Source organism: Schistocerca americana, chromosome 10, assembly GCF_021461395.2.
Source record: "Schistocerca americana isolate TAMUIC-IGC-003095 chromosome 10, iqSchAmer2.1, whole genome shotgun sequence".
NCBI lineage: Eukaryota > Metazoa > Arthropoda > Insecta > Orthoptera > Acrididae > Schistocerca > Schistocerca americana.
Window position 1 is genome coordinate 123,389,449 of NC_060128.1, and position 25,169 is coordinate 123,414,617.

The window sequence follows — 25,169 nt, forward strand, 5'->3', positions numbered from 1 at the left end:
ATGTTGTGTCATGCTGGACACTCTAGTCGAGCGACGTTGTTATCCTGAAGAAAGTCATTCACAAGACGTGCACGATGGGGGTGCTAATTGTCGTCCATGAAGATGAATGCCTCGCCAATATGCTGCCGATATGATTGCACTTTCGATCGCAGGATGGCATTCACTTATCGTACAGCCGTTACCACCAGTGACGTACGTCGGCCCCACATAATGACAGAACAAAACGGCAGGGAACCTCCACCGTGCTGCACTCGCTGGACAGTTCAGCCTTACCGGGTTGCCTCCAAACACGTCTCCGACGACTGTGTGGTTGAAGGCATATGCGACACTCATCGGTGACGAGAACGTGATGCCAGTCCTGAGCGGTCCATTAGGCATGTTACTGGACCCATTTGTACCGCGCTGCATGGTGTCGTGGTTGCAAAGATGGATCTCACTATGGACGTCGTGAGTGAAGTTGCGCATCATGCTGCCTATAGCGCACAGTTTGAGTCGTAACACGACGTCCTGTGGTTGCGCGAAAAGCATTATTCAACGTGGTGCCGTTGTTGTCAGGGTTCCTCCGAGCCATAATCCGTAGGTAGCGGTCATCCACTGCAGTAGTAGCCCTTGGGCCGCCTGAGCGAAGCGTGTCATCGACAGTTCCCGTTTCTCTGTATCTCCTCCATGTGCGAACAACATCGCTTTGGTTCATTCCGAGACGCCTGGTCACTTAGCTTCTTTAGAGCCCTTCCTGGCACAAAGTAACAACACGGACGCGATCGAACCGCGGTATTCACCGTCTAGGCATGGTTGAACTACAGACAACACGAGCCGTGTACCTCTTTCCTGGTGGAATGACTGGAGCTGATGGGCTGTCGGACCCCCTCCGTCTAATAGGCGCTGCTCATGCATGGTTGTTTACATCTTTGAGCGGGTTTAGTGACATCTCTGAACAGTCAAAGGGACTGTGTCTCTGATACAATATCCATAGTCAACGTCTATCTTCAGGAGTTCTGGGAGCCGGGCTGCTGCAAAACTTTTTTGATGTGTGTAATTGATGTTTGCTGTTCGACATATTAGTGTGATGCTATTTCCATTGAGTAGTAATTTTATGTTTGAGCTTCTCCTGGGGAGTTGTGCTGCAACGCGAGGTCTCCTTAGCATGTACTTACATCATCATGCAGTGTATCCTCGGAATCTGCAACGCCGTGTGTCGCGCCATGGAGCCCCTTGTGGAGAAGTTCTTTGCCATTGACTTCTCAACAGCTGAAACAAATATGGGAGATTCTATGTAAAACAGTTCAGTTAGCTGAGATTAGGATTTGACTCAGCCTTGAAGATGTAGCCAAGTTGTGAACTGTATGCTTCAGTGTTTCAAGACGGAATGCATGGATAACAAACCAAGTTGTTATCTAGTACGACGGATTTCCATCAGTAGCTTGGAAACCTTCGAAAGCAAATTTTTTAGACTTTTCAGGGTTGTCGTCCGAACAGCACTGAAGTTGCTCTTCGCCGGCACGAACCACTGCACCGTGTAGCCTACCATCCGCGAACAAATTAGCAAGGGGTAAAATTGCACGAGTAAGCCTACAACACCTATCCTACCCTCCACTATACGAGGATTTTGGGCTCGACTATTAACGGTTATAGATCTTATTAGGTGCAAGTTGAATTGGAAATCAGCGTCGATGACATGCCAACGTGTTAATTCGTTGCTGACGCGCGCTACAGGCAATCGACTGGATTGTGGCCGGGACGACTTCGGGGGAGATTGAGAGATATGGTAAATGCCATCAAAGAAGTCTACGTTTATTGCTGTGATACGGTTTACGGAGGTATACTCTAGGAAAGGCGCAGTTATATCGAGTGTCATAGTAGTGGTCTAGAGGGGTGGGTGGCAGAAGCTAAAGCTATTAGATGAGGAAAGTGATATTTACAACGTGAATGCAGAATAATACAGACAGAGGCAGAAGGTCTATCTGCTCTTACCAGCGGTTCGATGAAGCTCGTCACGAATCGCTCTCCCGTGCCAATCTCTTCACATAGCACTTACTCGTCCCTGATTTGGTACTTATATTCGTTTCTCTGACTTTCCCCAGAGCTTTAACCCTGTTGCAGCTCCTTCTGGCACCGTGGAAATTATTCCCTAACGTCTTACTGTATGTCCTATCATCGTGGCCCTTCTTCTTATCAGTGTTTTCCACATGTTCCTCTCCTCGTCTATTCTGTGGAGTACCTCCTCGTCCCTTACGTTATCAGTCCATCTAATTTTGAACATTCATCTATAGCACCACATCTCAAACTCCTCGATTCTCCTCTTCTATTTTCCCGAAGCCCGTGATTCACTACCATACAATGCTGTGCTTCAAATGTTCACTATCTGCAATTTCTGCAGCTGTACTACTGATACTAGTGGACATCTTTTGCACGAATACCGCTTTGCCAGAGCTGGTCTGCTTTCAATGTCATCCTCATCCTTGCTTTGTCCATCAAGCAGATGCACGTTAGAATAAAGCAGGTAGTTACGTGGCCTCTATCCCACGCCCCTGACTTGTTATTAAAAGAATGTGCGTCTACAATGCGATAGGACGCTGGACTGCCCTTGCATTTCGCTCCTTGAATTCAGCATCAAAGTAGGAGCATGTATACGTGGTTACAGCAACTACGCACATGGCGTAAAATGTTAATGTAACGTCTACATTATTTTCCACGTCCCATGACTCTGGCCGTGGTTGGATCGCATTTATGAATTTCATGGTTATCTCTCTGCATTGATGAACCGCAATGAAATTACACCTGAGTGTTATTCAGACCTACGTCAATGAATTCTTTACTTTTTCTATATATTCAGAACCGTGTTCCAACATTCTAGAAAATGTGTGCGTCGGTTCATTACTTGAAGTTTCTTAAGCAGCCGCTTACATAAAGAAAAGAGAACGCCCGATTTATGTTTTATCTGCTAGCGTTTTGCGTCGTGGAATACAAAAGCAGGGAAGACGCTCTTGCTTCCACTAGGTCGCTTTCGTCCATTCCGCGGTACTACTCTGGCCCGTGTGACAGCTTCTGACCCGTAAAATGCACTGTCGCCAACATTGCCAGACTAAAGTGGACGGAAATGTTGTCGAGCATTTTGTTGCAATTCGTTTGACCGGACATGTTGCCGGGCCGGATTCTCGGAAATATATAAATTCTGTGGTCCGCCTTTCTCGGAAATGAAACGATCGAGATGTGAGTACGAGCAGGTTTTTCAGATTTCGCGCCGTGCGGCAGAATGCGGCAGACTACGTTAGAAAGTATCAGCACCGTCAAGACTGAATTGCGAATTCCATATTTGCAGCTGGTAGCCTATAATCAGCATGTGCGGTTTTTGACGAACGCATTTCATACGGATCCGCACTGTCATTAGTGAACAAAATACGGTCTTACCGAGTGTTAAACGAGATTTCTGGCAGGGTTCATGACTTCCTTGCAAACAGAGCACAACACGTCGCTCTTAGCGGAACATAATCGGCTGTTGAAAAGGTAATTTCAGAATTAAGGAAGAGTAAAAGGACCATTACTGTTTACGATATGTATGTAATTTAAATGATCTAATGGAGAATGTCGGAAGCTTCATGAGGCTCTTTGGAGACGAAGCGGTTATAAAACAATTTTGACGAAGACCTACAGAAGACTTATCACATTTTCAGGGACTGGAAGTTGACCTTGAACCTGACTCAATATAACAGTAACAGCTTAGTGTCCGCTACTTCGCTCGCGTAGACGGTATGGTGTGCACAGATTTAGTTTCTTTCATTGAATTTTTATGTTGTACACAAATTGCAACACCTTCTAAGCTTTCCACGCTAATTAAGGGCGTAGGAGCTTGGTCTTCTCCGAATGTATTGTTTACCAAAAATCAGTTCTGGTAGCTACAGTCCACGGTTATTGTTCTTAATCATGCCTTCTGCGTTCCTATGCAGATAATTCCATAGAAACTTTCATCCACCAACACATATTCTTTTTTTGTATCTGGCCGAGAAGTGAAACACCAGATTTCATAAGTACAGCTTTAAAAAATTTTTAGCCTAACGAATACACATTCTTAAAAAATTACATCCCTTGTTTCTAGAATACTGAAGCACTTACTTTTTTGTTTGTATCCGAGAAGTCAAATACTAGCTTTCATAGACGCGCCTTTAAAAATAGTTTCGAAGTGTTTTAATAGTGAATTGTTTAAAAAAAAGATCTTTCAATCACTATTTGACTCCATAGGGGTTAAATTGCCTGAAGTACTGCAACACGTATTTCCTTCTTTCTGACGGAGAAATCAAATACCAATTTCCGCACGTCTAGCTTCAAAACTGCCGTAATAGCGGTTAATTTTCAAAGAGCCTTTCATCCTCTATTTCACTCCCTTAGGAGTGGAACTCCGAACAATCCCTTCTTAAACGACGCCGACAGTATACGGTCAAAATCCTCTCCTAATTTCAAGTTCCCATTCTTAACGATTTGGGCTGAGCGATGATGAGTCAGTGAGAGTGTGAGTGAGTCAGTCAGTCGGGACACTGTATTTTATATACACTATGTGATCAAAAGTATCCGGACACCTGGCTGGAAATAACTTACAAGTTCGTGGCGCCCTCCATCGGTAATGTCGGAATTCAATATGGTGTTAGCCCACCCCTACCCTTGATGACAGCTTCCACTGTCACAGGCATACGTTCAATCAGCTGCTGGAAGGTTTCTCGGGGAATGGCAGTCCATTCATCACGGAGTGCTGCACTGACGAGAGGTATCGATGTCGGCCGGTGAGGCCTGGCACGAAGTCGGCGTTCCAAAACATCACAAAGGAGTTCTATAGGATCCAGGTCAGGACTCTGTGCAGGCCAGTCCATCACAGGGATGTTATTGTCGTGTAACCACTCCGCCACATGCCGTGCATCATGAACAGGTGCTCGATCGTATTGAAGGATGCATTCCCGAATTGCTCCTCAACAGTGGGAAGCAAGAAGGTGCTTAAAACATCAATGTAGGCCTGTGCTGTGATAGTGCCACGCAAAACAACAAGGGGTGCAAGTCACCTCCATGAAAAACACGACCACACCATAACACCACTGCCTCCAAATTTTACTGTTGGTACTACACACGCTGGCAGATGACGTTCACCAGGCATTCGTCATACCCACAGCCTGCCATCGAATCGCCGCATTGTGCGCCGTGATTCGTCACTCCACACAACATTTTTCCACTGTTTAATCGTCTAATGTCTACGCTCCTTACACCAAGCGAAGCGTTATTTGGCATTTCACTAGACCATGAAATCCAAGTTTTCTCACCTCCCGCCTAACTGTCATAGTACTTGCAGTGCATCCTGATGCAGTTTGGAATGCCTGTGAGATGGTCTGGATAGATGTCTGCCTATTACACATTACGACCATCTTCAATTGTCGGTGCTCTCTGTCAGTCAACAGACGAGGTCGGCGTGTACGCTTTTGTGCTGTACGTGTCCCTTCACGTTTTCGCTATCACATCGGAAACAGTGGGCCTTGGGATGTTTAGGAGTGTGGAAACCTCGCGTACAGACGTTTGACACAAGTCACGTCCAATCACCTGACCACATGAGAAGTCTGTGAGTTTGGCGGAGCGCCCCATTTTAGTCTCTCACGATGTGTAATGACTATTGAGGTAGCTGATATGGAGTACCTGGCAGTAGTTGGCAGCAGAATGCAGCTAATGTGAAAAACGTATGTTTTGGGGGATGTCCGGATACTTTTGATCACATCGTGTATAGTTATTACACTTAAACAGGCGCAGAAATCCACTACAAGACGTCTGCACTCTTGACTACAAATCACTGGAAACAGTGACTATGGTAAAATACTTAGGTACAGCCACAACAAGAAAACCTGAAAAATTAAAGCTGAATAGGACGTTCTCGATATTCATTCTTCGCGTGCGCCATTCGTGAAGGGGACAGGAAAAGGGAGAAAATGTAATGGAGCCAAAAGTACCCTTGGTCACACACCATAAAGTGGCTTGCGGTTTGTAAATGGAGATGTATTCCGTGCTCGTACATATAACTGACTCGGCTCGAAGACCGCGGGGCAGTTTGGGTAAGGGTCCCGATATAGCGTCCGGCCGTCGCCCACCCCCGCCCACAGCAGGATCGGCGACCTGTTATCTGGGCGGCGCCCGCCTCGCGGCAGATAGGCCTCGCTCTGCTCTCCAGGCCCGCTGCGGCCACGCCCTGCCGACCCGGCGCCGCCCTGTCACGTGACCCGGCCACGCGGGGCCTCCATGTTTCTCCAGCGGGTCAAATCTCCGCAGCGAACCTCGGCCCCCAAACGCTATAAAGAAAGTTTTCTGTCGTGTTACTGCTGTCCATGACTCTACATATACCGAGGAATACCACAGGTATCTCAAGGATTGTACACAATCATTGATCATCTTCACAATGCGGAATATTCACTACAAGTGTACCACAGGGATCCATATTTGGTCTGCTCTTTTTCTTATTATATACATTATAAATGACCTTCCATCACATATGCACACAGTGATACAGCATCTTCACAATGGAAATATCAAAAATGTGTGTGAAATCTTATGGGACTTAACTGCTAAGATCATCAGTCCCTAAGCTTACACACTACTTAACCTAAATTATCCTAAGGACAAACACATACACACCCATGCCCGAGGGAGGACTCGAACCTCCGCCGGGATCAGCCGCACAGTCCATGACTGCAGCGCCTTTGACCGCTCGGCTAATCCCGCGCGGCATGGAAATATCTACTACAGGCGTATCACAGGGATCAACATTGGGTTCTCTCCGTTTCTTTTTACATGTAAATGATATTTTTTCGCATGGTCAAGAAGCAGACATAGTTCTCTTTCCTGACGATGCAAGTATTATAATCAACCTTAATTTAACACCTGAAAATGTAAGTTAATATTCTCTTGAAAATTGATAAATGATTTTCTGCGTATGGGCTGTCACTGAATTTAAATTAGACACAATAAATGAAGCTCCCTGAAGCACAAGGCTTGAACACATAATTAGAAACAATGCATGAGGATAAATCATAAATTAAATACGAAACTTTAGGAGTTTATAGCGACAGGAAACTGAAATGTAAATCGCATATTAAAGATCTTCTTAAATGTCTTTGTTTTACAACTTTTGCCTTACGGATAATGTCAGATACTGGAGACGGAAATGTAAAAATGTTTGAATTGTTTCTCTTATTTTCATTAATTATTATCATAGTGTCGCATATTGTACGGTAACATGTCACTGGGGAAAAAAGTGTTCGCTCCATGGAAGCAAGTAATAAGGATACTATGCGGTGTCCAATCTTGATCTTCTTGCAGACTGCTGTTTAAACAGTTGGGCATACTGACAACTGCCCCGCAGTACATTTATTCGCATAAGAAGATTGTTATCAACAATCAGCCACAGTTTGAAAACAACAATAACATTGATAGCTACAGTACTAGGAGGAGGAATTGTTTAAGATACGCGTCACTCAACCGTAGTGTGACACAGAAAGGAGTGATAAAAATCTTTGCCCATCTACACGGTGTTGTAGAGCACACAATGGACAGTAAACTTAAGTCAGAACACAAACGGAAGTCACATCTGCTTGACGGCTCCTTCTTTTCAGTCGAAGAATGTCTGAATGTGTTAATGATCTTTCTTTTGTGGGGGACCACAGTCATATAGAAATTTCTGAAAGAAATTTCCACCGTTTGACTAGTACTTGTCCCTTTATTGTACACAATCATGATTTCGGCTTAATAGTCTTTCTCAAGTGCGTCTTGCAAATATTAAAGTATGTCTGGCCTATCTGTGACATGTCACCGTCGAAAATACATGTTATTTCGCTGTTACATGTCAGGTTAGACATATTTTTACATTAGAGGAACGAATTTAGAAACGACTGGATTTGAAACACTAAGGGGGCACCTCATGGCGTGAGCTACCCCGTAGGTTTTGAGGAAAAGTTGTAAAAGCAAGTGGTGCTAAACTATCAGATACAAGAAGAGATAAAATGTGACGAAGTGCGTACGAGAACTGGGAGAAAATAAGAAATGAGACTGGTAAATACAAGATGGTCAGAGTCCATTCTGATAAAACTCTTGTGGGTGTTCGACCGAGTCACGTATTACTGACGTATCAAAGTTTCGGCTGAGACTACAGCCAGGCTTCCTCAGATAAATTATAATTACGAACGTTTTGTTTGCTATAGGAGGCAGCCGTGATCAAAAATACTGTATGTGTTAATTCCTGGTCGGATGTAAGACCGTATAGGGCCTAATTTAAACGGGCTACAGTACACTGCCTAACAGAAAAACAGAGCACCCAGAAGACATTGTCACGTGTCAGTAGAAGTTAATACATTTGCAGACCGTCGGTGGATTTGAAAATGATTAGTTGCTTTTCTCTGTGGCAGGTAGATCGGCCACCAGAGTGCATTAGTACTGGTTGTGTTGAGTGTTGCTGTCAGTCGTGGGGCGGGAGGAGGGGGGGGGGGGGGTATATAAAAGGGATGAAGAGTGGAAGATGTTGATTGATCACTGTGAAGGACAGGGAAACAATGCTTACTCGCGTGAGACAGCGTTTTCAGCACCTAACAGAGTTTGAAAGGAGCCTCATTATACGGCTCCATTGGATGGCAGGTGGAATTAGGCACTATCAATATTTGTGGAGTGTTAAGATGCGATAGTGGCCCAGTGTAGGACAGTATGGGAAGATGAGGACAGTCATACTCATCGTCATGATCTCGGTCGACATTGTAGCCCCTTTTCATCTGCACCTACCAGCCGAGGACTCACTGCTGTACTCTGTGTTATACCTTTGGACAGAGACTAGCAGTAGCCGGACTAGCAAGGTAGTCTCACACGTACGCTGCCGTTAGCACCACAGCAAAAACGGCTGCGTTCAGAGTGATACTATCTCTCGGAAACGTTGGTGTCACGGACTTCCTACGTCGTCACGTGTAACCACCCATGCGCCTGTATAGTAGTGCTAGTTTTGAACAGGACAATGAGAATCCAGGCATGGCACGTGTCTCTGGACTGACTGAGATCTCTAAAAAATGGTTCAAATGGATCTGAGCACTATGGGACTTAATATCTGAGGTCATCAGTCCCCGAGAACTTAGAATTACTTAAACCTAACCGACCTAAGGACATCACACACATCCATGCCCGAGGCAGGATTCGAACCTGCGAGCGTAGCAGCAGCGCGGTTCCAGACTGAAGCGCCCAGAACCGCTCGGCCACTCTGGCCGGCAGTGAGATCTCCCGTGACCTGCAAGATCCCCATATGTGTCCGCAATAGAACATGAGTGAAACCAGCTCCGGTGTCAACTCTGGCCCAGTGCCAGAATTCAGGAGGCCAACTAGTAGTTACAACGCCGGCCGGAGTGGCCGAGCGGTTCTACGAGCTTCAGTTTGGGACCGCGCGACCGCTACGGTCGTAGGTTCGAATCCTGCCTCGGGCATGCATGTGTGTGATGTCCTTAGATTAATTAGGTTTAAGTAGATCTAAATTCTAGGGGACTGATGACCTCAGCATTTAAGTTGGTTGGTTGGTTGTTTGGGGAAGGAGACCAGACAGCGTGGTCATCGGTCTCATCGGATTAGGGAAGGATGGGGAAGGAAGTCGGCCGTGCCCTTTCAGAGGAACCATCCCGGCATTTGTCTGAATCGATTTAGGGAAATCACGGAAAACCTAAATCAGGATGGCCGGACGCGGGATTGAACCGTCGTCCTCCCGAATGCGAGTCCAGTGTCTAACCACTGCGCTACCTCGCTCGGTCAGCATTTAAGTCCCATAGTGCTTAGAGCCATTTTACTAGTTGCAACAAGTGTGTGTCGGCCTGCCTCAGTAGGGAATACAGCCTTCATAATCGAATCAACGCATGCACCAAGGCCAGAAGGGCGGCAACGTCATACTGTTACGTGGGTTGATATTGCCAAGACCTTTGTAAATTTGATTGAATTTTGTAATCACATAAATAATATCAGATATCATCTCCACCTGTGAAGTTCCATTTCGCTTCCTCCTCCCATTGTAGATCCTTCTTTCTTTTTGTCGGGAAGTGAAAATAAATACTCATAATGCGGTCAAACACGAGGAAGAGTTCTATTGGAGAATGAGGCTGATAATGTTCAACTGAGGGAAGTCGCCGAGGACTCCCACGGGTGTAAATCAACACGGAGGCAGAGAGTCGGTGGCGACGCAACAGCTCGCAGTTGCGTAAGAGCGGCAGGCGTTTCCTCGTTAGCTGCAGGCGCAGGTGCTGGAGAATAGGAACACGGCGCTTTGTGTGCAGCGACGGCGGGCGTCTGTCGCACCTCGCCGGCGGAGCAGTCAGGCAGCGGCAGCGACCGCGATGCGCTCACACGCTGCTTCACACACACACAGGGAGGCGGCCGCTACACGGGACAGACTTGGCAGGCAGTCAGACGTAGCGCGACGTAAATAAACACGCGGGCGGCGCCACGCCGCACCGCACCGCACCACGCCGGGGTGTCCGGAGTACGACGCGCCGCCGCGTGGACACGCTGACCGGACCGCACCTTCCACTCGTCCAGCCTCACGACACGCGATGTTCGCGTACTGCAGTTTTCTGGTCAGGTGTCTGAGCACAGCTAGAAAAAGACTCCCTGAAAGTCGCACAGTTGGTCTTCGACCGAATGTTCATAGCCAAAGAATGAGTGGAAAATTGACGTATCATGTATGAGATTCAATAGTGTGATGTCTAATTTTGCCAAAAAGAAAAAAAACCCACCTGATGAAAACGAATTTTTTGAAGGAAAAGTCGAATATTTCACGAACAGCTGCTGCTAGCTGTAAATGAAGTGTCACAAAGTTAAAATCTTCTAGGCCCATGTATTTTTCGCGTAAAAATGTTTAATCGCGTAATGTTTAACTGACAAAATGGTTTTCCTCGCATCCAGTATTAATCTGAGGACAGTCTAGAAGAATAAATGTAATCAAATGCTAGTAAGATCACACTTTCTAAGCAAAACTTGAAATTAACAAAAAATTGTAAAAAAAGAATTCGATCAAATGATTTGTCTAAAGGTAAGAAATAAAACAGGCTGTGTCTTTGAGTGATAGTAAAAATAAAGAAATGAGTCAAATGTGTCTCTAATGTAGTTTATTAATTGCTTCTGGAAATATCATTTCACAACGTATTTGACAGCCCTTAAAAAAAACTAGCTTACCTTTTTCGATTTCTGGATAGCGTTGTGGGATGGTCAACTGTCTTCTGATGGCCTATGACGACGTCTTTCTCTCTTGTGCCAATCTCTTCATCTCAGAACAGCACTTGTTTGTTGACTTACCTTCCTCTACACTTTCTCTCCTTGAGGCGGGCAGACTTGGAGCAGGAAAGGCACCACAGGACATTTCAATTTCCTGTGTCTATACTTTTACAAATAAATTCATAAAACTTTGTCAACATGACCAGGAAGGATTCAGAATTCACACTCATAGCAGTGGAAGTTCTAAAACATAACGAAGTAGTTTCTTTTACGTGTGAAATTTCATCATTTTTTTTCACTTACTAATGGCAGCATTTGTTGCTTTAGGTACACTTTTCTTCATAAGTAAGAGAGATTCTTCGATTAATTTTGCATAGCGTACAAACCATACTTAAAGGTGTATGAAACTCTAGAATTTAACAAATCTATTAAAAACTGTGGTAAAAATTGAGGTAATTAACTATAAAATTTGTATTTTTTCTAAACATGAAGTTTAAAATATAATAGTTCATTCGTTTTTTCATAAATTAAATAAATTCTAGAGTTTCATACACCTGTGAGTATGGTATGTATGCTGTGCAAAATTTATCGAAGAATCACCCTAACTTATGAAGAAAAGTGTACCTATAGCAACAAATGCAGTCATTAGTAAGTGAAAAAATAATGAAATTTCGAACGTAAAAAAATTTATTTTGTTATGTTTTCGAACTTCCACTGCAATGGGTGTGAATCCTGAATCCTTCCTGGTGATGCTGACAAAGTTTTATGAATTTATTTAAAAAAGCATGGACACTGGAAATTAAAATGTCCTGTGATGCTTCTCCTGCTCAAGTCGGCCCGTTTGACGTCCTACCCCCCCTTAACGACCAAATTAGAGGTTATGTTATATGATCAGCGTGCCTTTAGGAAAATTAATGACACCAGATAAAGTTCTCCTTCAGGATACTAATATGATTCTCGACTTTGATAAATCGTGCAACAATATAAAATGGTGCAAAATGTTCGAAATTCTCAAGGAAAGAGTGGTAAGCTATAGAGAAAGATTGCTAATACACTATGTACAAAAACTAACAGTCAGAACTACGAACAAAAGACAAAAAACAGAGTGCTTGGATTGACAAGTGTGTAAAGCAGGGGCGCAGTCTTTTGGCCCTACTGTCCAATTTCTTCATCGAAGAAGAAATAACGGAAATAGCGGAAAACTTCAGTGTGGAATTAAAATTCAACGTGAAAGGATATCAATGATAAGATCCTATGATGACATTACTGTCCTCAGTAAAACTGAAGAGGAATTGTAGGACCCACTGAGTGGAATGTATAGTCCAATGAGTACAGAATATGGATTGAGCGTATACCGAAAAGAGGCGAAAATATTGAGTAGTAGCAGAAACAAAATTTGGTATAAGCTTAACATCATATTGGGAGCGACGAAGTACAGGAAGTGAAGGAATTCTGCTACCTAACCTCCAAAATAACACATAACAGGCGAAGTACTAGAGACATAAAAACTGAACCTGCACAGGTAAAGAGGCATTACTAGCTAAAACTAACAAACATCGGACATAATTTAAGCAAGAAATTACTGAGAACGTATGTTTGGAACATAGCATTGTATGGGAGTGAATCAAGAACCATTTGAAAACCGGAAAAATGAAGGAAGGAAAATCAAGGTTAAGCATCCTATCGACACTAAAGTCATTAGAGACTAAGCACAAACACCGATTGATTCAAGGATGAAGAAAGAAGTTCGCTGCGCCCTTTCAAAGGAACCTCGCCCCCCCCCCTCTCCCCCGCTATTTGCCTTGAGCGTTTTAGGGAAATCAAGGAAAGCCTAAATCGGGATGGCCAGAGGCGGACTTGAATCTTAGTCCTCCCGAATGCGAGTCGACTGTACTGACCACTGCGCCACCTCGGTCGGTGCAAAACCGGAAGAGAAGACTCGAATCGTTTGACATGTAGTGCTACAGAAGAATGTTGAAAATGAAGTAGCGCGATAAGATAGGGAATGATGAAGTTAACCACAGAGACGGCGAGGAAATGAACATATGGAAAACACTGTCGGGAAGAAGGGACAGGATGATACGACGTGAGTTAAAACATCTAGGAATAACTTCCATGGTACTTGACGAAGCTATACAGCGTCAAAGCTTTAGGGGGAGGCAGATGATGTGTCTAAGTGCTAGATCAAGACGTTGGTAAAGGAGAGGAACATGTGACGGGCCATATCAGACTAGACAAAAATACTAAGCCTTTCCTAGCAAATTCTGCGGAGAACTTCATTTCTAACGTCGTCAGCTTACTTAATTTTCAGTTCCTTTTGCAATACTATATCGCTATCAGTTCTTCTCCTTTCTGGTATTGCTACAGTCCGTGATTGACTTTTAACTGATACTGTGCTTCAGACGTACACTCTCACATATTTATCCTCAAATTACAAGATAGGCCTATGTTTGATCCCAGCACACTTGCGGCAGGAATACCGTCTTTGCCTCTGCTAGTATGCTCGACGTATCATCCATGTTTGGTCCATCCTGTGTTATGCGGGCGGAAATACGATACTTATTCTGCGATTTGGTCTTAGTTGTTATACAATGCATGTCTCTGGTCTCATTTCCGCTGCTGCTTCATACAGACTGATCTCGTTCAACACCAGCGAAATGGCCTACACTCTAGCTTGAATGTAAGTTCTCTAAATTCACCCAACAGTGTTTCGCGAGAACAGCGTCGTTGGTCTTCGAAGCATTGAAGTATGGCAAGAATTTTTTATATGGGCTATACCGCCCTGTTACTGTGATAGGCTCAATGGCTCTGAGCACTATGGGACTTAACAGCTATGGTCATCAGTCCCCTAGAACTGAGAACTACTTAAACCTAACTAACCTAAGGACATCACACAACACCCAGTCATCACGAGACAGAGAAAATCCCTGACCCCGCGGGGAATCGAACCCGGGAACCCGGTACTGTGATAGCACCGCGTCCCTGAATTCATTCGATATCTTTTGACACCCCTACTTCAAAACAACGCTGCACCCTTCAGCAATACTCTGTAACTGGTCAGCCGTGCGGAGTGGCTGCGTGGTTAAAGGCGTTACGTCACGGTCTGCGTGGCCCATCCCGCCGGAGGTTCGAGTCCCCCCTCGGGCATGGGTGTGTGTGTGTGTGTTGTTCTTAGCATAAGTTAGTTTAAGGGGCTCCGGAAAGGCTCAAAATCACGAAAAGTTCAATTTTTACTTTTTTGCGTTTTCTGAATCTGCAGACTATTACCTTTTAATAGATATATAATTTATTCAGTTCCGAAGACTACAACTATTTTTAAATATTTTTTGAAATGTGTTCTACATGGGCGTGACCCACTGTGGCGCTGTTAAACTGCTGTCAAATGGTGTTATTATTAACGTCCATGTTCATCAGGTACATTTTAGTGATGTGAGATAACGTATGTGTTGTGGCTAACCTGTGATGGTTCAATATATATCGCTGCTGTGATTGTCGATTGTTTCATGTTTATTTACTCTGTCGTTATCTCGAAAATATTCGTAATTAATTCTGTTTCTTGAGTCTCTGTTTTGTTGATGTATAATAATGAGCAAAAGTAAAGTTATTAGAAATCCTCTGAAGGCTTCTGAGAAAAGGAGAAATGTTGCAAAGCCAAAGGTATGTGTTATTACTGTAAACAATAAAGACGATAACCAAGTGAGTGAACCCAACCTCTCAAGTACACCAGCCCATAGCAGTCAAAGTGGGAAAGAAAATACTTCACAGAAGAAGCTTGGTTCAATGAGTGAAAACTATGAATGTTTTACGGGCGAATCGGATGTGAATGAAATATTTGATATGTCGGTTCTCAAAGGAATTTTTTCAAACTGTGTAACATGTATTCATTGAAGTGAAGTTGGTCTGGAACTCTCCATAATAAAGCACGTAGGACTTGCAAGTGAAATACAACTGAAATGTGATAAGTGTTCATACATGACCACCTTTTGGAACAGTGTTGCAGTAACTGCAACTGAAGAAAATGGTAGCAAAATCTACGAACACAACAACGAGCGATGCTTGCTTTAGACAAGGAACGCATTCGGGCTGCAGACAGGGCTGTAAAGAGTCTAGAAATACAAGCAAGAGTAAACAGGAGGAGGAACAAGAGGAAGCTGGAGGAGGAGTTTGCAGAGGATGAAGATAATCCATCCTATGGACCTGGAATGCACTAAAAAGTTAATCCAATCTTTGTCGCTCGATTCCCAAAACTTTTATTTTCTCATACTAATTACATGTTTCCTTAGGATCTTCCGAACATATTTGTTTCAAACTTTCAGTAAATGTTACACAGTACCTTCTGCATAATTTAACACAGCCTTTTTCCAAAAAACTGTATATTTTTGAATATATAAATAAAAAATTGCAAAAAAATGTTGTGAATTTTCATCACAATTGAAAAAAAATCATCTTTAGTAACTGAACTAAAATTTTGTAAAATCCCTGTGTTAAGTTGTAGCCCATATTCCAATAAATAATCTGTAAAAAGTTCAACTTCCTACCTCAAATACTTTGTGAGGAAAGATGTAATTTATAAGCGTTATTTTAACATTGCAAGTATAGGGCGTTCCGGAGCTCAGCAGTTTGGTCCCTTAGGAATTCACACGCATTATTATAACTAGCCACACTGGTGTCTTTCATAAATATCGTTTACAGTTGATTGCATTTTTCCAGAACCCTTCCAGCAAATCTAAGTCTATCATTGACCTTCTTAACACTGACGTTACGTAATCATCCTGTTTGATATCGATTATTAGTATTACCCTCAAATACTTGCACGATATGACGTGGTCAAGATGTTCACCACTGATCTTTTAATCGGATATCAACAGGTTCTTTCTCTTTGTTACTGGCATTTGATAACCGTTGAATACAGCTGCAATGCGTTACTCCAGATGTATATTATGCCCAACGCCTCCTGCATTTCCGTGTGATCGTCCGAAGGCTGTACTTCCCTATAGACAGCATCATCAGTGAACAGTGTTAAAGTGTAGCTGATCCTGGCTAATAAATAGTTTATGTAAGTAGAGAACGTTAGAGGTCCTATTATACTAACATCTTGCCTACATGATGTTACTTCCGTCTCATTCGTCGTTTCGTCGACAACAAGAGCAGTTTCGTTTGGGTGTACATGCCACCTAGGCAGTGTGATAACACATGCGGATCCGGTGTGAAGGTGCTGATTATCCTTCAAGATGTGGTTTGATAACTTTAATATTTTCCTTTTATGATGGCATAGTTGTTAATTTTGCGTAGTTTAGCATAATTGTTATCGTCGTCCTGACAAACAAGAGATAAAGGATTATAACAACAGCGGCAGTCTCGGGAACGGGAATAAATACTTAGAGCGTTCAGTAGCTTACACACGTCGTCCCACGTTCAGACAATTACGCAACAACAGTGGCTCATTGTCAGAAGAGAGTACACATGTTCTGGGTTTCCTGCAGACACGGTTCTGCTGCGGTTCGGATAAACAGGTGCAACCACAGTGTGGGAGTGAAAAGGCGCGGCAACTGGAAAGGTACTCCGGAGCTAAAGTGCGCGGTGCAAAAAGTCTAAACGGACTGACAGTGGCAGCACAGACGTGGGTGATGAGCGTAGTGAAGGAAGGCGATCGACATCGGCACCTGACTACAGTGTACGGACAGTCGAGGAAGAACAGCTTGGCGGAAGGAGATTTTCTAACGATGAGGACGTACAGACAGCGTTTCTCGAAGCGTGACGATGGACTGGATTCTAGCGTCGTGGAACTGACGATTGCGACAACGGTCCGATCGTTGTTTACAGAGAGTGACTTTGTGACAATGTTGGAAGACAGTGACACTGGACCACACAGGCTGCTTATAATCAGATGCCATGCTTGTGGAACATCGTCTCAGCTATGCGACTGGATTAATGAGTTCCTGTCATAGATGTCACAGTCCGTAGTAATTGACGGAAAGCCATCGAGCAAAATAGAAACGATTTCTGGCTTTCCATAGGTGGTGTTTACAAGCCCTCTGCTGTTCCTTACCTGTATAAACTATTTAGGAGACAATTTGAGCGCCAGAGCTAGGTTGTTTGCAGATGATGCTGTCGTTTATGTTCCAGTAAAGTCATGAGAAGATCAAACAAAGAGCAGAACCACTTACAAAAGATATCTGTATGGTGTGAAAATTGGCAACTGACCCTAAATAATGAAAAGTGTGACGTCGTCCGCACGAGTGCTAAAAGGAATCCGTTAAACTTCGGTTACACGATAAATCAGTCAAATCTAAAGGCCGTAGAGTCATCTAAATACCTGGGAATTACAATTGCGAAAAACGTAAATTGGAAGGAACTTATAGAAAGTTTTGTGGGGAAGGCTAACCAAAGACTGCGTTTTATTGGCAGGACACTTAAAAGATGTAACAGATCTGCTGAAGAGACTGCCTACACTAAGCTCGTCCGTCCTCTTTTGGAGTACTGCTTGCGCCGTCTCGGATCCTTGCTAGATAGGATTAACGAAGTACATCGAGAATGTTCAACGAAGAGCAGTACGTTTTGTATCATCGCGAAATAGGGGAGAGAGTGTCAAATTCAAATGGTTCAAATGACTCTGAGCACTATGGGACTTAACTTCTGAGGTCATCAGTCCCCTAGAACTTAGAACTACTTAAACCTAACTAACCTAAGGACATCACACACATCCATGCCCGAGGCAGGATTCGAACCTGCACCCGTAGCGGTCTCGCGGTTCTAGACTGTAGCGCCTAAAACCGCTCGGCCACCCCGGCCGGCGGAAGAGAGTGTCACTGACATGGTACAGGATTTGGGGTGGATATCATTAAAACAAAGGCGTATTTCGTTGCGGTGGGATCTTGTTATAAAATTTCGATAACCAACATTCACCTCCGAATGTGAAAATATTCTGTTGGGTCCGACGGACAGATACAGGTGTTCGTTTTGCCTGCGCACTGTTCGAGAGTGGAATAATAGAGAATTATTGTAAAGGTGGTACGATGAACCCTCTGCCAGGCACTCAAGTGTGATTTGTACAGTATCCAAGCATATTCATATGTACATGTAGGTGCATTTGTGCCACTTTCCAATGCAGTAGAGTGTTCAGCAGAAGTTACTTACCCCGCAGCATCCTCGTATTTTCGTGCGTTATTGTTGCGATTGCGTCATCCTCTTGGCGCGTTGCTGTATGAGAGGATTCAGTTACAGAATCAGTCATTGGTCAGAACGCAGCCTCGCTGTGCTGTTAATCGTGTTTATCGCTGGCATGTCACTACGCTGAGGTCACTGCAGTCATGGGATACTTCCAAATATCCGTCGGACCTCATTTTCCCTGGCGTAGTCAGAAACTCGACGTGGCGTGAATAGTTTGCAAAAATATTGTTGGTGCAATGATTTTGTGCAGGAATTGACCTCTCGCTTACGTCCCATAGAGGCGCGATGGGATTCGTGTCGGGCCAGGTGGGTGGCCAAATCATTCGCTCGAATTGTCTAGAAAGTTGTTCAAGCCAATCGTGAACACCTGTGACCCAGTGACATGTTTGGGAACACGAAGTCCATACTTTGGTTCAACTGGTCTCCTAGCAGCTGAACCTAACCATTTCCAATCCACTCCACGTGAATACAACCCAGACAATTATGGAGTCACTACCAGCTTGTACTGTGTCCTGCTAACAATTTGGGTCCATGGCTTCGTGGAGTCTGCGCCAAACTCGAAGACTACCATCAGCTCTTAGCAACTGAAATCGGGACTCATTTGAGCAGGCTACTGTTTCCCCGTTGTCTAGGGTTCAACTGATATGTTCACGAGGAGAGCCGCTGCAGGCGATGTCGTGCTGTCAGCAAAACCAGTGTGTCGGCCGTCAGCTGCCGTACCTCAGTAATGCCAAATTTCGCCGCACTGTCTTAACGGATACATTCATCGTATGTCCCGCATTGATTTCTGCCGTTATTTCACACAGCGTTGCTTGTCTGTTAGCACTGACAACTTTACGCAAACCCCGCTGCTCTCGGTCGTACATTGCACATAGTAACAGGTAATGTCTTAAATTTGATATTATCCGTCCACTCTTGACATTGTGGAACTTGCACTATTGAATTCCCTAATGCTCTCCGGAATGGAATGTCCCATGCGTCTAGCTCCACTTGCAATTCCGTGTAAAAACGTCTGTTAATTTCCGTCGTGCGGACACAATCACGTCGGAAACCTTTCCGCATGGATCACCTGAGCACGAATGACAGCTCCGTCAGTGCGCTGCTCTTCTACACTTTGTGTGTTATCACTATCCCGTGACTTTTGTCACAGTCTTACGAAAACTCTCAAAAAGTAGTCCACCGATTTACTTCAGAATTATACACGTTACTGTAACAAACGTTTTGATACAGATAAGCTATATATTTTATATATACAGTGTCTCTCCTAAGAGTCTTCAGACACACGTTCTCTGGTGTCGTGCAGATGTTTGTAATATCAATTTTGCATTGTGCAACTGGACTCAGCACAAGCACTTATCGCTTGTCACGTCTTTCATACGACACGAAGGGCCAACACAAATCTCCTGTTTGTTTCCGATTACAAAGAAAATGATTTTTATATAGTAATTTTACGTGCTCGTTCTATGGAGCTCTCCCACATTAGTGTAGTGCAATATTAGTTTTATCGATATGTATTACCAGGAATGGCAAAGCACGAAGAATAAACAGGAATCCAGCGGCAACTCAGCAGCGCAGCGAGCTCGGCGGTAGCAGTCAGCGAGAGCCATGGCTGCTGGTTATTCTCCAAGATTTGCTGTCGCTGTTACTACATAACGTCGCGCTAGACTAACTTGGGAGCGCTCCATAGAATGGGCACGTAAAATTACGATTTAAAAAAAATTAAATTGCGTGCAACGGGACACAAACCAACGCTTTGCGTCGACAGTGGGTGTCCCATGAACGACTTGATGAGCAGTAATCGTTTGGGTTGAATCCAGCTACAAAATACAGAAACGGAACTGAAAATGTCTGTTGAAACATCGGAAAAAATACGCCTCACAGCTTTAATTCCGCCAGGACGGGGCGTGAGTCGTGCTTGGGTAGCTCAGTTGACAGAGCACTTGCCCGCAAAAGGCAAAGGTCCCGACTTCGAGTCTCGGTCCGGCACACAGTTTCAATCTGCCAGGAAGTTTCAGGAAAGTTGTAATTATGACTATTGGTTTATGTCCAAAGGATGGTGGTGGTGATGATGATGATGATGACGATGATGACGATGATGATGATGATGATCATGACGGTGGTGATGGTGGTCGTTGTGATGATTGAGATGATGATGAAGAAGAAGAAGAAGAAGGATCAGAATACAGAATCTGAATTTGCAATAACAATAAAAGACGCTGAAGGTCAGCGAGAGAGGGGAAGAGGAGAGGGGAGAAGGATGGGAGGAAACGGACACAGAAAGCGGAAAGGGGGAGGTACAGAGGGGACAGGAGGGTATGGGGAGAGAGGTGAGGAACGGATAGACACAGAAACGAGAGAGGAGGTGATGGAGAGTGCTGTGTTGGCAGAAGAGCCAACACCGTGTTGCTAGAGGAGGCCGAAATGCACGCGTTTAATTACACGCAGACTGGCGTGAGGTCTGGAACAGGTCAGAGAAATAAGACTAGCAAAACAGGAGGTAACTGGTAGAATACTTAACTTTAATCCAAAACTGGTGAACATCTCTCTTGACTGTACATAACTTCCATCTCAATATAAACTGGTAATGGCGCCTTGCTAGGTCGTAGCAAATGACGTAGCTGAAGGCTATGCTAACTGTGGTGTCTGGCGGTGACACCACAGAGAGAGTGGGAGAGAGAGGGAGGAGGAGAAGATGGAGAGAGAGAGGAGGAAGATGAGGAGGGGAAGAGAAGATGGATAGAGTGAGTGGGTTGGGAAGTAATGGACAGAAAGAATGGGGAGGGGGACGGTTGGAAAAAGAAAGGGTGGGATGGACAGAGACGGCGGGAGTGGGAGATTAGGAAGTGGCTCTGAGCACTGTGGGACTTAACATCTGTGGTCATCAGTCCCCTAGAACTTAGAACTACTTAAACCTAACTAACCTATGTACATCACACACATCCATGCCCGAGGCAGGATTCGAACCTGCGACCGTAGCGGTCACGCGATTCCAAACTGAAGCGCTTAGAACCGCACGGCCACACCGGCCGGCTAAAACTGTTTGCCGGATTAGGAAGTATTTGCTATTCCTAGACCTATTAGAAACTTGTGTTTTCTGTTTCTTTTCCGTTTAAACAGACTGAGCCACAGCAACGTGTGCGCAGGAACAGTTAGTAATAGTACATAATTTATTGTAAATAACCGTATACTAAGAAATAAAACTTGCAATAAACGGGAGGGTCATTAGAGATGGAGGAGAAGGCGATGAGAGAACACAACTCGTGGAATCGCGTGTGTTTATATTTTACCTGTAAGATTTCGTAAGTACGTGCGCTGGTTTTAGTACTTGGGGTACCATGTTTATGAGACGAGTAGTCTCGGAGAATTACTCGTCGTCATTGTTCGGAGGGACGTTTAAGGTTATCACTAGAGCAAGATCCCTTCCAACAACAATGGGAAAGGGTGGTGCGGCGCGCGGGCACACAGTGGAGACTGCAGCGTCATCAAGTCGCTGGCGGCTTAGAAGTCGAATTGACGTGGAGGGGTCGAGGGATGCGAGGGGGGTGAAGACTGGGATTTTATTCGGGCAGTTCGCCGGCCCGGAATTTTACTGCAGATGAGAGAGGAGCCGGCTGCCCGCGGCCCAGAGCCAATCTTGATAAGTGTGCGCGGCAACCAGGGGGTGGGTGGAATGGAATGGGGGCACGCCTTTGTGCCCGGCGGCGGCTTCTGGAGAAGGGGCGCAAGAAAGCCCGGAGCCGGCCGGGATGTTTATTGCCCCGGGGGCTGTAAAAATATCCAGCGGGTGAGCGCCTGGAGGTCCGCCGCCGCCGCCGCCGCCGCGCAGCCGGAAAAGGGTGGCGCTGGCAGCCGCGGCACTGGCGGAGCCGGCGGGGGATGGCGCTGCACTGGGGGCTGCGGAGCGGAGGCGGTACAGGCGACACGTGAAGACTGCACACAGTCAGAGCTGTACCCAGACACAAGTCTGTCAAATCTGCGCCCTGCATATCTACGTCACAGCCTCCTACCTGCACCACGAATCCGCACTCACTCTCTCCCTGCACACGCACTGGGGTGTTGTGCGGCCCTGTCCGAGCCGCGTCTATGCCGCCTTGGAAATGAACAACGAAAACAATATATGCTACTGCCGGAAGAACAGCTAGAGCGGCAACAATAGTCCGCACAACGTACAATGATGTTCCCTGTTATGCAACAAATGGCACTGGTTCTCCTGTCCTACGGTACAGGCCGACAGCTTGCTCTAAATGTAGAAAAATGTAAGATATCGCGGATGAACAGCAAAATAAATGCTGTAATATTAGGTATGTGCTGCTTGAAAGAGCCACGTCCAGTAATATCTAGGTGTAACGTTTCTAGCAACCCTACCACAACAAAGGTCAAAAATTAATTATGCTTGTAGTGTTGCTCACGCTGCTAAATATTGCATTTTCGGGCAACAACAAAGTTATATTATGTGGCAGGTGTCATTAGAGCACAGTTAATAAAGCCATTTCTTGAAATAATGGATAAACTAGGCACTCATCTTTTCGTGTTTCCCACGCTGGTCTCGTTGTGAACTCATGGCTCAATCGTCGAAAATCTAGGTAGTGATGATTCCAAGTTCGTATGCAAAGAGGCCTAGGTCTTATTCTGCGATATTCAAAAGTTTTATAGATGTGTTTCATAAACCATTCTTGAAGGTTAAATTTTTGCAAGTTAGGACAATGGTGATGTAAAAAAGTAATCAGCACTCCGAATTTAAGTTACACTTCTTTTCTATTACTTTTGTTGCAATATCACTTAACAATATAAAACATACTTGAAAATATCTTCCTCACTGTTAAAGTTCACATTTCATAAACTGACTACAATTTGCGTCTTTTTAACATGACGACCAAAGCTTGATTCTCTAATAAACGCTTACGCGCCCAAAAATCAGAGTTACAAGTATGTCAAAGATCATAGTGACAAAAGAAATAATACAAACAAGAATAATATCATTGCATTATATACATATCGATGTATCGAAGTACCTCTACATTAATGAAACCAAATATGAATGTTGTTACAGCAATATGCTAACTATTTTACAGAAACACAGTAGAATATTGCTGGTATCGAGAGGTTGAGGAGAGATGCCGTAATGGTTACGTAATTCAAGTAACATTACACGTTGCAAGGCGATATGAAATCGAACGTGCACGTAAGGTCGGTTGCAATAAGGTGAACGGTCGACTTCACTTGATTGGAAGGATTCCAGGGAAGAGTAGGTCATCATTCATAAAGGAGATCGCCTGTAGAACAGTAGTACGACCCACTTATGAGGACTGCTCTAGAATATGGAATCCAACCCAGGTCTTATCAAAGAAAGATAAAGAAGCAGTTCAGGAGCGTGCTGCCTAATTTGTGACTTTAGGTTCGATGAACAAGCAAGTGTTACGGAGATGCTCCGTAAACTCAAATGGAAATCACTGGAAACACTTTTAGCTAACTAGAGAACGATTGTGCTGCCGTCAGCGTGCAGTTCGCGTAATGGCTCTTACGGAAGCAGATAGACAGTCGTTGTTCCCTCTCTCTATGTCCGAGTCGAACAGGAGGGAGAACGATAGGTAGCGGTACAAGCTATACATCACCATGCACCGTATAATGCTTTGCGGAGTTTCTATGTGGATGCGGATGTAGATGCCATAATACTGCAAACAAAAGTTCAATCAGCAGAGTGACGGTGGCATCAGTTAAGAGGCGACATACGAAATACCACTCAGTTTATCTTAATTGTAATATTTTCGGTAAAGGTTCCTTTATTGTAGTGGTCAAACTGCCTGCAGTATTTCATTGCTCTGAAAGATATGTCAACGATACTAATTTTTCATTCCACATGTAATGCTGGCTTAAAAGGACGAAACAAATTTGCGAATATTCTTCACGACCATAAGTCAGTGAATTTAGTGGCTGAAGCTAATGACCGATAATGCTGCCAAGCAGATGCGAACGGTCCTCTGTTTCAGCGTATTTATCTGTGTCAGAATATTACGAACTGAAGGGTGTCAGTATACGGGCTGATTCAGCTGCCCCTACCGACGGGTTTTATGCAATCCGGAACCCTTCAAATCACATGCGAAAGATTTTAATATTATCTCGCTCAGTACACTCGAACTATTAGTCCCACAGAAAAAAAATGAACAGTTCCTTTTTGGAGTAAATTTAATGTAGTTACATTTATTCCTGGGTTGCGTTTTCTCTAGAACCTGTAGTTTTTAAATTATTCAAGAGAACCGTACAAAAGCTATGTAGAAAAGAGTTTGTGGCCTCCAGCAAAAACGTATCTCTCTATAAAATTTAGCTACATTAAATTTATTACAAAAAGGTCCTGTTTAATTTTTCTTTAGGACTAATAGTTTGCATGTAATGAGAGAGAGAGAATATGAAACTCTTGTTTATGATATTTGAAGGCGTTGTGGACTTCATAAAACCCAGTGGTAGGGGCAGCTGACTACGCTGTACGTCAACCTCATAAACATACATAGATCCTAAGCTATAAACCAAACAGGATGAATGAAGAAGATTTCGAGATGACAGAATGTTAATATCCATTTCACTATAACAGTTTCCACAAATATTTTCTAATATATTATGCTTCTTATCGCGATATTGTTCTGATATCTGTACTGGATTAAGCAAAACGCTTAGTTTATGTCAAAACCGGACATTACGGATACAAACTGATTTTATTTTTTATAAAAGTGCAACAAAACATTTCACAGGTATAGTATCTT